Here is a 12,668-nt window from a genome sequence, read left to right as displayed (position 1 = left end):
AGATTTTTCCAGACTCTCATTTATTCACAAATGCATTTTATAAGTGCTTATAATTTTATGAGATTAGTGCATGGTGCCACTAAGCACAGGTATTACTTAAGCTATATGAGTCTTAAAGGATGAGCAGAAGGAGTGGTTGAAGTTAGCATGACACTTGAAGTAAAGGGACATGGATCAAAGACAATCTGTTCTGCCCAAGGAAGTACAAATAATTTGGTATAGCTGCTTTGTAGAATGTGTCATCATGGTCAAATATGAGTCTGAATATCCATGTAGACACTAGATTATGAAGGGCCTCGTACATGATGTTCAGAAGTTTTAATTTTATCTTGAAAGGGATGGTGAGTGACTAAAGGATTTTAAAGAGGGAAGCAAATGAATCAAATTTGCATATTAGAAAGAGCACCATCAGCAGTGTGGAAGCATTATAATAATTCAAAGGAAAAATAATGAGAACTTGAATCAAGATATATTAATGGGGATGGAGATGAGGGGAAGACTGGAGAGCTGCTTAGAGATAGAATTGATGGGACTTAGAGATTGACTGTACATAAATCTGAGACAGAGAGTTTGAAATGACTCCTAAATTTCTGATTTGAGTTACTCAAGAATGGTAATCTGTCGCTAAGAGAAACAAAGTATTGGAGGGACAGGTTGCTGTTATGGGAGAGTCTTGGAGGAGAGGAAAGGGATGATTATTTTGGCTTTGGACATGTTGAAATTAAAATGCTAATCAGGTAGTCAAATGCCTTGGTGCAGGCTCCTGATCATAAATTCAAAATACTTCTTATTATATTATGCTACTGATGGGGGGGGGGAGAACAGTAGTGGCAAAGTAGAACAAGAACATGTAAATTATGCACATGTACATCTATGTTCTTTCTTTGATTTAAAGTATTTTTAAGTTTGGGATGAGCAATGGTGATTTGAAATCCCTTTTTATGTGTGCTTATATTTTATGGAAAATAGTTTCCTTCCACAGTACTTCAATGATCACTTTCTCTGCTTCTGTAAAGTCCTCTTGGTCAGGGCTACCATATTTCCTAGGGTTTGTCCTCTTGCCTTCACTGCCTTTCTACAACTTCCTGCCCCTCAATGAGCCATTTCCATTCACTATCTACTTCTAGCCTCTAGCCTGTTAAGGAATGGATGCCCCACCCCCTTTTGCTCTCTTTGCAATATCCCTTATTGTTTTTGATATTTTGTTGCACCCCCATGAATTCTTACCTGTCCAATCATATTACCCCCCCCTTTTTTTTGGTCACCCCCATGGCATGCAAAAGTTTCCAGGCCAGGGATTGAATGCATGCCACAGCAGTGGCAATACCAGACCCTTAACCCACTGAGCCACCAGGGAACTCCCCAAATTTGGCATTTTTTTAAAAGCCAGAGTATATCATGTGTGATCAACTAACTTTTGCTGTGGAAAAAGTGCCACAGGGATAAGCAGTCCTTGCCCTTCTGGGTAACAAATCTTAATGGTCTTCTTTCTAAAACTTTTGTCTTCCGATTGTGTCATCAGGCTAATGGAGATAAGAATTTCAGGTAAGCAGAAAGAGAGATGGAAGAGGGGTAATTGCTGCTTCTTAAGCAGACCAGTTAAGCTATTTTATACAAACAAGAGTCTTATAGCATTGCAACCTGGGCTGCTGAAGTGAGTATGGATTTATCACCCAGACCTGGTCTCAATCCTGGTTCCATTTTTTCTAGCTGTATGATCCTGGGAAAATTAAGTAACATTGCCAAGCTTCAATGATTTCATGGGGTTCTTGTGAAATTTAAAATAAATGATATATGAAAAAATACATACTACTTGACATCTAGTAGTAGTTCAAAAACATGTGAATTTCCTTTTCTTCTTAAAGTATCTTAAGTGATACCTAATTTACCTTTCTATTCTGTCAAATTGTAGGGTATTTTCCTTTAGGGCTAATACTGTGCCCTAAGAGTACTGAAAGCTTTAACATGCCAGGATTTATACAAAACTTAGTGATTACTGCAGATTTTTTTAAAAGAATGGCTATTATGAAATGTCTAAGAAGAATTTTGTCAATATTTAGAATGATATATAACTAGAATAAAGAGACTCTGCATAATGATTTGACATTGTTCATTTCTACAGTGTTGTCCTCCAGCCTGATTTGTAAAGTACATAAGGAGTGTTTGCTTCTGGTACTTCAGCCCTGAAGTGCTGCTTTCCTCTAGATACAATGGAAGACTGGTTTTGCAGTCAACTTTCTGGAACAAAGAAACAGCTATAGTGAATTTTTGTTTATTCTCTTTGGTTATGGTCTTTACCATTGCCGTTTGTTTTTTGGTTTTAAATCACATGTCTGATTTGAACCTTTATTGCTCTGTTTGGCATAGTATATGACAGAAAGCATTACTGGCAATTTTTTATGTCCTCCAAGGTTTCAAATAAATTCTATAACAAAGTTAAAAAACAGTAAGCAAGAGTAAAAAAAATGTACACTATATTAAGGGATATCTGACTCATCGGTACTGAAAAAAATAAGAAGTCAATCAAGGTATAGAATATAGCCTGTAGAAATCATAATAAGAAAATAGGTGGAAGGTGCTTTGAGAAATTAAGGAAAAACAAAATAATAAATCACTGTACTTTGTATAGTGTATAAGCAATACTGAATACTACAAAGAGGAAATGGAAGAAATTACAGTATGAATGGTTTTTACTGAATAAAATTTCAAAGAACCCAGTCACAGGTTTTATCTTATTGTCGTCCAAATGTAAGAGAATCGACTACATGCGATAATGACTTTCGTAGAAAGTAAAATCCCTAATTTTTTTCATTGTTTTGAGCTTTGCTTTTGCCTCTCTTTGTCATTAGCCTCTAAAGAAACTCCTCAATTCTTGTAACAAAACCGAGCCCTGAGTCTTTGGATGGCAATGTAAGGACAATCCCCAGGGTTCCCCTGGGAAAGTCTCATGGAAAAGATGAATATAAGGAGCTAAGAGCTGGGGTCTAAGACAAGGACACCCCACAAGAAGACCTTCCTTTCCCTGTCTTCCTTGAAAGGTGAGGCTTGATCAGTTTAAGGAAGCCAGCAGGTCTACTTAAGGCAATAACAAAATGTTATCTATACTTTATAGATGGAGAGCGGGGCACAGAAAAGTAAATGCTTTATTGAAAATAACACACAACAGTGGGAGAGCTGAAATAAAGATTTAGGACAATTATTTTGAGTGCTTGTCCATGCTTTATTTGTGAACATAAGGTACTCATTACTATTATGATTTATTTTTTTTGCAGTTAACTTCCTTCACAATCACTTTTTCAGATAAGTGATAGGTTGGCTTATCATTTCCATGCTGCATTTGTACCTTAATTTCCTCTGCCAAAATGATGTGTGATTTCTGGATACGTTTATGCCCAGTGCCCATTTGCTGCGGAAACACTACCTGTTGCTGTGTAATCACTGTCATTCGCATTCTGCTTCAGATTTTCCTAGCTACTCCTCCGGGTTCCCACCTACATCAAAAACCATATACCATCATTCTGTTTTTGTAGTTTCAAATGTTGTTTTCTAGGTGTGTATGTGTGTGTGTGTGTGTGTGTGTGTGTGTGTGTGTGTGTGTCAGAAAAAGAGAGAGGGATGGAGGGAGAGAAGGAAATTTTAGGCTACAGTATCTGAAACAAATGCCTGATCTTGCTATTAACTCTTAGGAAAATCTTGACCTTTCACATATCAATTCAGGACATATTTTATTTAAAAAAAGACGAGTGAAAAACTTGACCGTGCCTGGGCCAGGCATGTTGTTGTTTTGCGGAATACAAAAATGAACAGGTTCCAATCCTGGATCATTAGAAGTTTACCATGGAGTTTAGGGAGAGACAGATAGGAAACAGAGGCGGTAGAAGAACTGAGCTCAGTGCCACCCCATAGTTATCAGTCAGCCAAATCAGAGGGTTAAGACATGCTGCCGGACTACTAGTTTGGTCTCTTCAGCAAGTCCATCTCCTATGGAAAAAATGGGAGGGAACAGAGTTGTGTTGGGTTAAAAGAACTCCTAACAGACATTCCAACCAAATGTAATACAGGAACCTGGGTTCTGTGCTAGTTTGGGCAAAACAGTTTAAATAATATTTTTTGGGGACAGCTGGGGTAATTTGAATGCAGACCGTATCAGAGGAAATGAAAATTTATTGACAGAGGTAGAGAATAGTAATTGAAAAGTTCATGTTATGAAACAGCATGTAGGTTAGGGTGACTAACTTTTTAGAGAGTCAACTGGGAACACAGCTGTATTACACATATATGTTATTGCACAGTCATACAGTATTTGTCTTTGCTTAACTTGTTTTACTTAGCATAATGCATAGTGCCCTCAAGGTTCATCCATGTTGTTGCAAATGTCAGAATTTCTTTCTTTTGCATAGTTGAATAGTATTCCTTTATATATCCATCTATATTTCTATTTCTATATATCTATATATATTTCTAAATATCTCACATCTTCCTTTTCATCCATTCCATAGGTTGTTTCTATGTCTTGCCTATTGTAATGATGCAGTAAAGATGGGTTTGCAGATATCTCTGCAAAATACTGATTTCATTTCATCAGACATACACTCAGAAGTGGGATTTCTGGATTATACAGTTCTGTATTGAATTTTTTGATGAAACTCTAATATTGTTTTCAATAGGGCTGTAAAAATTTATACGCCCACCAACAGTGCATAAAATTTCCCTTTTCTCTACATCCTCACAAATACTTGTTATTTCTTGCCTTTTTGATAGTTGCCATTCTAACAGGTATGAGATAATATCTCATTGTAGTTTTGATTTACATTTCCATGATGTTTAGTAATGTTAAGTACCTTTTAGTGTACCTGTTGGCCAGTTGAATATCTTCTCTGGAAAAAAGACATACCTTATTCTTGGAAGAGGATGCCTTAAGTGATATGCCTTAAGTGATAAAGATGTCAGTTTTCCCTAAATTAACTTATAAAACAAATATAATATCAATAAAACATCAACATATTAATTTAAAATTAAAGTACATTGATTTGAAATTCCTATGGAAAAATAAACATTAAAGAATTGTTGGGAGAACATAGAAAAACTATGAAAGGTAAACTAAATTTACCAGACTTTAGATTTTTTTTTTTTCTTTTTAGGGCCACACTTGTGGCATTATGGAGGTTCCCAGGCTAGGGGTCGAATTGGAGCTACAGCTGCCAGCCTATGCTACAGCCACAGCCATGCCAGATCTGAGCCATATCTGTGACCTGTACACACAGTTCACAGCAACGCCTGGCTGGATCGTTAACCCGCTGAGTGAGGCTGGGGATTGAATGGCAACCTCATGGTTCCTAGTCGGATTCATTTCTGCTGCACCATGGCAGGAACTCCAAGCCTTTAGAATTAAAATGGTATTGTATTTGCACATGAGTAGAAACAAGTGGAATAGAATAGAAATTCCAGAATTAACCCCCAACAGATATGGAAATTCAGTATAGGACCAAGGCATCATCTCTAATAACTGGGTTAAATGTGGACATTTGATTAAGAGTATGAGGATAAATTGTGTAGCCTTTGGGAAAAAGGTAAAAGTTAGATCTGTATTTCACAACATACAAAATAATTAATTCCAAATGGATCAGGGACCTAAATGTAAAAATTGAAATCATGTAAGTACAAAAATAAAATATGCTTGAATTTCTCTTTCATCTTATATAGGGAAAGTCTTTCTACCCTGAGTCAAATTATAGTGACAATAAAAAGATTTATAAATTTGATGATGTAAAAATAAAAAAATATGGCAACTAATACAATAAACAAAATTAAAAGACATCAGACACACTGGGGTAAAATATTCACAACCTGCACCACAAAGGGCTAATGTTCCTAATATATAAAGAACTCTTAAAAATCAAGGAACAAATTGAAAACCCAATAGAAAAATGGGAAAAAACATGACCAGAAAATTCATTTAAAAAGATATATATTTTAGAGATTAAATCTTTGTCTGTTGCATCGTTTGAAACTGTTTTTTCCCATTCTGTAGGTTGTCTTTTTGTTTTTTGTTTTTTTTTATGGTTTCCTTTGCTGTGCAAAAGCTTGTCAGTTTGATTAGGTCCCATTGGTTTATTTTTGCTTTTATTTCTGTTGCTTTGGAAGACTGACCTGAGAAAACATTTGTAAGGTTGATATCAGAGAATGTTTTGCCTGTGTTCTCTTCTAGGGGCTTAATGGTGTCTTGTCTTACATTTAAGTCTTTAAGCCATTTTGAGTTTATTTTTGTGCATGGTGTGAGGGTGTGTTTCAGTTTCTTTGATTTACATGTGGCTGTCCAGTTTTCCCAGCACCATTGAAAAGACTGTCTTTTTTCCCATTTTAATTTGGTCACCTTGCCTTATAGTAGAAAATTGACAGAACACTGTAAACCAGCTACAACAGAAAAAATAAAAATCATTATAAAAAAAGATATATAAAAATGACTTTCAAATATGTGAACAAGTACTCAAATTCATTTGTAATTTGAGAAACACACATTTAAACAACATTGAGATACTGTTTCTCATATGAGAGTGTCAAATATTTAAAAAAATATGACAACATAAATTGTTGGCAAAGCTGTGCAGAAATGGGCACGTTCATATGTTGCTGGTGGGAATGCAAATTGATACCACCCTCCCTTCTGGAGGGAAATTTGCAACAAAATTTCAGATGCATTCATCTTTTAGTCCAACAATCTCCCTTGTAGTTGTCTACCCTAAAGGTATACCTCCAAAAAAACCAAAAATGTATATGTAGAAGGTTATTCATTATTGCATAGTTAGTAATTATAAAATATTGGAAACAGCTATAATGTCCATACATAGGAGAGTGATTAAGTAAGCTAGATTACTTCTACATGGAATATTACGCACCTGTTAAAAAGAACAGGAAGCTATCCACAGATTCATAAGGTATGATTTCTAGGACATCCTGTTTAGTTTAAAAAAGCAAAGGCCAAAGAGTATTTATAATGTTCTGTCCCTCATATAAACAAGATGCGGATCCTGGAGAAACACACAGGTATCTGCTTACATTTGCAAAATAAATACACTTGGGCTAAATCAGAAACTAAAGAGATTGGCTGTTTATAGAGGATGAGTGGGAAAGGAATGGAAAGAAGTGGGCAGTGAGATACAGATAGCAGGGATATGATATACTTCTCTGAGTTCATATTTTTGTATAACTCTGATCTTAGAACCATAATAATATTTCATGTACTGCTCACTTATCCCTAAAATAAACAACTGAAACCAACCAGAATATAGAAGAAACCCCCAAATGAAATACAAATATATAGGTTTCACCTGCTGGTGAAATGTAGAGCATTCCTATGGAAACTTTTGTAAGCCAAAGTGGCATAAAGGGAAGAGTATCCCCACTTCCTGAAAGTTCATGTTGCTTTTAGGGAAGACTTAGTATGGCAACAGATTTTCCATAAAAGCGAAAATCCTGCTCAGATTTCTTTAGCTTAGTGAAAACAGATCCTAATGTAGGTCTTTGTTAAAAACGAAATGGCCTAATTGGACTTCCCAGAACTGTTTTTTGGGAAAGTGAACTGTCTTGATTGGATCCTCCAAGGCTGAAGATCGAAATAATTGTATATAAATGCTGTTCCAAGTGTCAAGGTCAAATGAATTTTCTTTTAATTTATTCTGAGAGAGAAATTCTTTTTATCTTTTCTCTTCTGTTCTTGTGGTGATACTTGGCTGTTCACTGAAGCTCCCAGGCTACAGGTTGAATCACAGCTGCAGTTGTCAGCCTGTGCCACAGCCACAAGATCAGCAGATCTGAGCCGCCTCTGTGACCTACACCAAAGCTCACGGCAATGCCAGATCCTTAACCCACTAAGCAAGGCCAGGGATCAAACCTGCATATTCATAGATACCAGTTGGGTTCATTGCTCTGAGCCATGACGGGAGCTCCTTAGCTGTCTTTATTTTTTGTGTCTTATGTCATTCTGCATTCTCTTTTTTTCTTAGAGTGAGCTCTCAAATATAATTTTCATTTAAGATGCGTTTATGAGAAACATTGTCATTAACCTTCAGGCAGTGCCTCTTTTTCACACTTGTTAGCCTCTCCTCTGGGAATTCCAATTTGATGTATCTTCTTTGTCAATTAATCTCTTTTGTACAGTCTAATACTTGCCACTCTGTGTTTCACTCGAATTTTTTCAGTTCTGTCTTTTATGTTACTAATTATTTCTGCAGGTATGTCCAGTATGCCATTTAAGCTTATATTTTAAATTTTAATGATTAATATTTCTGGATATTTGTTTCCTTGAAAATCTGACTGGTCACATTTGACCAAGGTGCTCTTTTTCACTGTGTTCTGTGTCCCTCCTTTATTGTTTAAGTGTTTTATATTTTATGCATAATAATCCGATACTTGCAGAGTTCGTAATTTATTTGTAGTTTGCTATTTGTGCTGACTGTTGCTTGTGGTAACTTACTTCTTTAGGAGTTTAGTGATTTTTAAAAATTGCTACCTCACATTCCTTGGAGGGATTACTTGAGGACTAGTATTTAGGTACATGCTTCCAAAGAAGTGTTGATGTTTGTTTCTGATAAGTACTTGGGGCTCTGCAAAGCTGGGACCACTTTAAGCTACATTTTGAGTTTTGTGTCTGTATAGGTAGTATACTGTATGGCCCTGAACCATTAAGAGGATAGGCTTGCATTTAGGAATTTCCAAGGGACACTTTTTTTTTCTTTTCATTTTTTCCCTGTCTATCCAAGATTTAAGGCTAAAGCATACAGGTTTCTCAACATCTCTCTTTATGAGTTATTTATTTTTTTTCCACATTTGCCTTTGGAGAGGCCTGATTTTATGCTAGAAAATACGATGTTCACTGTATAAAGGCAGGGTATTTTTACCCTGACAATTTGACCGGTTGGTATTTTGACTTCACATTTTTAACTGCAAAGATATGTTGATTTTATATAATTTGCAGGTTTTTTTCTCCAGTGTTGAATCAATACTGAAAAATTTTCTTTAAAAAAGCATCTTAGTCAATTTGTTCTTTAGGGCAGTTAAATAATTTCTAATTTTTTTATTTAAATTTTTATCTATTGAAACTTTTTCATTAAAATCATTTGTCTTCCACCTAATCTTTGCAAAGATGTTTTGATTGCAAAGCAGGTTTCCCCCCCACGCCTCAATGAGATTATATCTTCATTTTTGAGTTTTCCTTTTGGCCATTGTTTCTAATAAGCACAATTTACCGAGTTCAAACATCGCAATCTGATATTTACCATATGCAGTTAAGCCATTATCAATTTTGTTTTCTTTAAATTATTCTTATCAGTAATAATATGTTATTGGATAAATTGAATTAGAAAATAATTTTACTTATTTCTTAGTCAAATCTTGAGAAAATCAAAGAGTCCTTTCTCTCTTTTATTTCAGAATGATTTAGCTTTCCAGGTTCACTTTATTGCCAATATAGTTCTTCCATATTCTACTAATTAATTTGTGTACCTTATACTAAATGCTCATGCTGGTGAGTTATCAATGGATAAACAGAAAGGTAAAATGGAAAACACAAAATATGTTCAGAGTTAAAGTGGTTGGTAAAATGGCAGAATGAAACCGTGTGGTGAGAGTGGGAGTCCAGAATGTCCTGCTTGGATACATTTCATGTTGTTCTAGCAAGTAGTTTTGACAGAGACTAGTTGGAAATTTAGTTGATAAAGGCACCTCTTAAGCAATTAGTATCAAAGTAGAGGCTGAATAGATAGTATGTGGGGGAGAAACTTTTAATTTCTTTTCAGAAAGTGAAAGATACCCTTTTCTGATCCAAAAAAAAAAAAAGACATGTAATTTCTTGCTAATAGCAAAAGAGAGCATCAGAGTGGTACTTTTCCTTTTTCGTTTTGGTGGTCTGGTGTGAGAAGACAACATATTAGAGGAAATATTATATCTTCCTACTGTAAACTATCCAGAATGGCTAATGTAGACTTTTTCTTTATTTAGTTTAATCAGCATAAACGAGATGGTATGAGGCAATCTGGAGCTGTGATAGAAAAGTCTGTTACCTGCAAGCACCTGAAATAATTTTTTTGACCAAAAGAGAGATTAAAGTTCTAGAGACAGAATTTCCCAAATCATAGAGTGTTTGCTATTTGTCTGATTTTTGTTTGTTTGTTTTTATTAAAGTATAGTTGGTGTACAATATTATATGTTACAGATGTACAATATAGTGATTCATGATTTTAAAAGTTATATGCCATTTAAAATTATTATAAATTATATGCTGTATTCCCTGTGCTGTACATTACATCCTTGTAGCTTATTTTATACATAATAGTTTGTACTTCTAATCCTTTACCCCTAATGCCCCTTCCCTCTTCCTCTCCCTGGTAACCACTAGTTTGTTCTCTGTATCTGTGAATCGATTTTTTTTTTTGGTTATATTCACTAGTTTTATTTTTCATATTCCATATATGTGATATCATACACATTGTTTTTCTCTGTCTGACTTATTTTACTTAGCATAATACCCTCCAAGCACATCCATGTTGTTGCAAATGGCAAACTTCCATTCTTTTTTATGGCTGAGTAGTATTCCATTGTATTTATGTACCACATCTTTCTTATTCATTTATCCATTGATGGACACTTAAGATGTTTTCTAAAAATGCAAATTTTGGTCTTAATCTTAGGAATTCTGATTCAGTAACTTTGGTGTGGATCCCAGGAAATTACATTTTGAACAAACATTCCAAGTAACTCTAATGAAGATTAAATTTGAGAATAATTATCTAGAAGGGTACATACCAGATTGGAGTTGGGATATCTCCAAGGGAAGAATTCAGGGTGACATAGCTATATTTTAATTACGTTTGGAAGTAAAATCCAGAATAAATTAAACTGCAAATAATAATAGTTTAGGCTAATATACCTTGTTCACTTAAGTATCCTAGCTTTTAGGACTTCCTCTCTTATTCAGTTATTCAAAATTTGGTTCAGCTGATTCAATAAAGAGCTATATTTTTGCCTTTTATTTATTTATGTATTTTAAGAAAGGATATGAATAAAAATGTACATGTCAAACTATGCAAATCATGACTATATTTGAAGCCAGCATTTCTTAAAGGCTATGGATGTACACTGGTGTCGTATGAGATTTTACTAGCTGGTGTGTGAGAAAATGGATCCATTGTTAACTGTATCTGGGAAGCCACAGGTTCAGTAAAGTTAACAATTTTACTGTCTTCAAAATCCTTAAAAGTGAATGTGGATTTTTATTCCCCAAGAGAAATGTATGTTGGCTATTTACATGTCTCAAAAAATTGTTTTTAATGAGCAAACTCTTTTTCAGTGAGATATCTATTAACACACTTGGTGATATTAATGTTCTTTGGAAAACAGCTTGTGGTCTTCTTGTGAAACTGATGCCATGTGTCTGCGGACCGTAGCAGTATACATAAAAATCAGGCTCAGATCTTCAGAAAACTGAATCTATAAGCTTGGACAAAATGAAATGAGGTGCCAACTTTATGGGTTAATTTTTGTTCTTGTTTTAAATCTTTCATATATACTAAATTATCAGCTTACTGTAGATAGGCACCAGAGCTTAGGTAAATAACATATGTTGTATCATTTTACATGTCAGTGATTTATTTTAGGTGTAGTAATTCTGGTATACATGGAAAATAGCAATAATCATTTCTACACTTTTGAAAACATTCTGGTGGAAATAGTTTGTGTGTAAGAATCTGAGAATATGACAAATGAAAAAATGTACTATTTTTTTCCTTTTTCAAGTATACCATCTTTCAATCACTTATAAATCATTTCTCTTTGTGCATTATTCAGAAATACGGCAGACTTCTAAGTTCCTCACTTAGCTTTTTTCTTTAGGCAGTGCTTTTGAGGTATGTTAGAAATTATTAAAGCTAAAACAAAAAAATGTAGATTTTAGTTGTCATTTTCTTTAGTACATGGAGGTGAAGCTTTAGAAGTTTAAAAATGATAATATATTAATAATCAGATGTTCAGATGACTTCACTCTTTCCTTAATTTTAGATGAAAATGTTTTGAATAAAAAAAGGATAAAACGTGTATACACTGCCCATTGTATAGTAAGAGCTAAGGATATAATGATGATTGGACTATGGGACTATCCTTCTGGCACTTACAGTCTAGCAGGTAAGAGAGACAGCTATTGAGTTCCCGTTGTGGCGCAGTGGTTAATGAATCCGACTAGGAACCATGAGGTTGCGGGTTCGGTCCCTGCCCTTGCTCAGTGGGTTAACGATCCGGCGTTGCCGTGAGCTGTGGTGTAGGTTGCAGACGCGGCTCGGATCCCGCGTTGCTGTGGCTCTGGCGTAGGCCGGTGGCTACAGCTCCGATTCAACCCCTAGCCTGGGAACCTCCATATGCCGAGGGAGCGGCCCAAGAAATAGCAACAACAACAACAACAACAACAAATCTCAAAAACAATAAATAAAAGTATAGCTACTTATGAATTTACAAAATTGATGGTTGTATCCTGTCCAGATTTCCAGCTGCAGTTGAGAAGGTCATCAAAGACAGGCTTTTAAGACTGTAACTCCTTAAGAGCTAGTGAGTACAAATTGAGTTAAACCACATTGAATGTATTATTTAGTGAAAACTAGACTTTCACCATGAATGGTACCTCA

The sequence above is a fragment of the Phacochoerus africanus genome, chromosome 11 (assembly GCF_016906955.1).
Source record: "Phacochoerus africanus isolate WHEZ1 chromosome 11, ROS_Pafr_v1, whole genome shotgun sequence".
Taxonomy (NCBI): Eukaryota; Metazoa; Chordata; class Mammalia; order Artiodactyla; family Suidae; genus Phacochoerus; species Phacochoerus africanus.
This window is presented reverse-complemented; position numbering follows the sequence as displayed.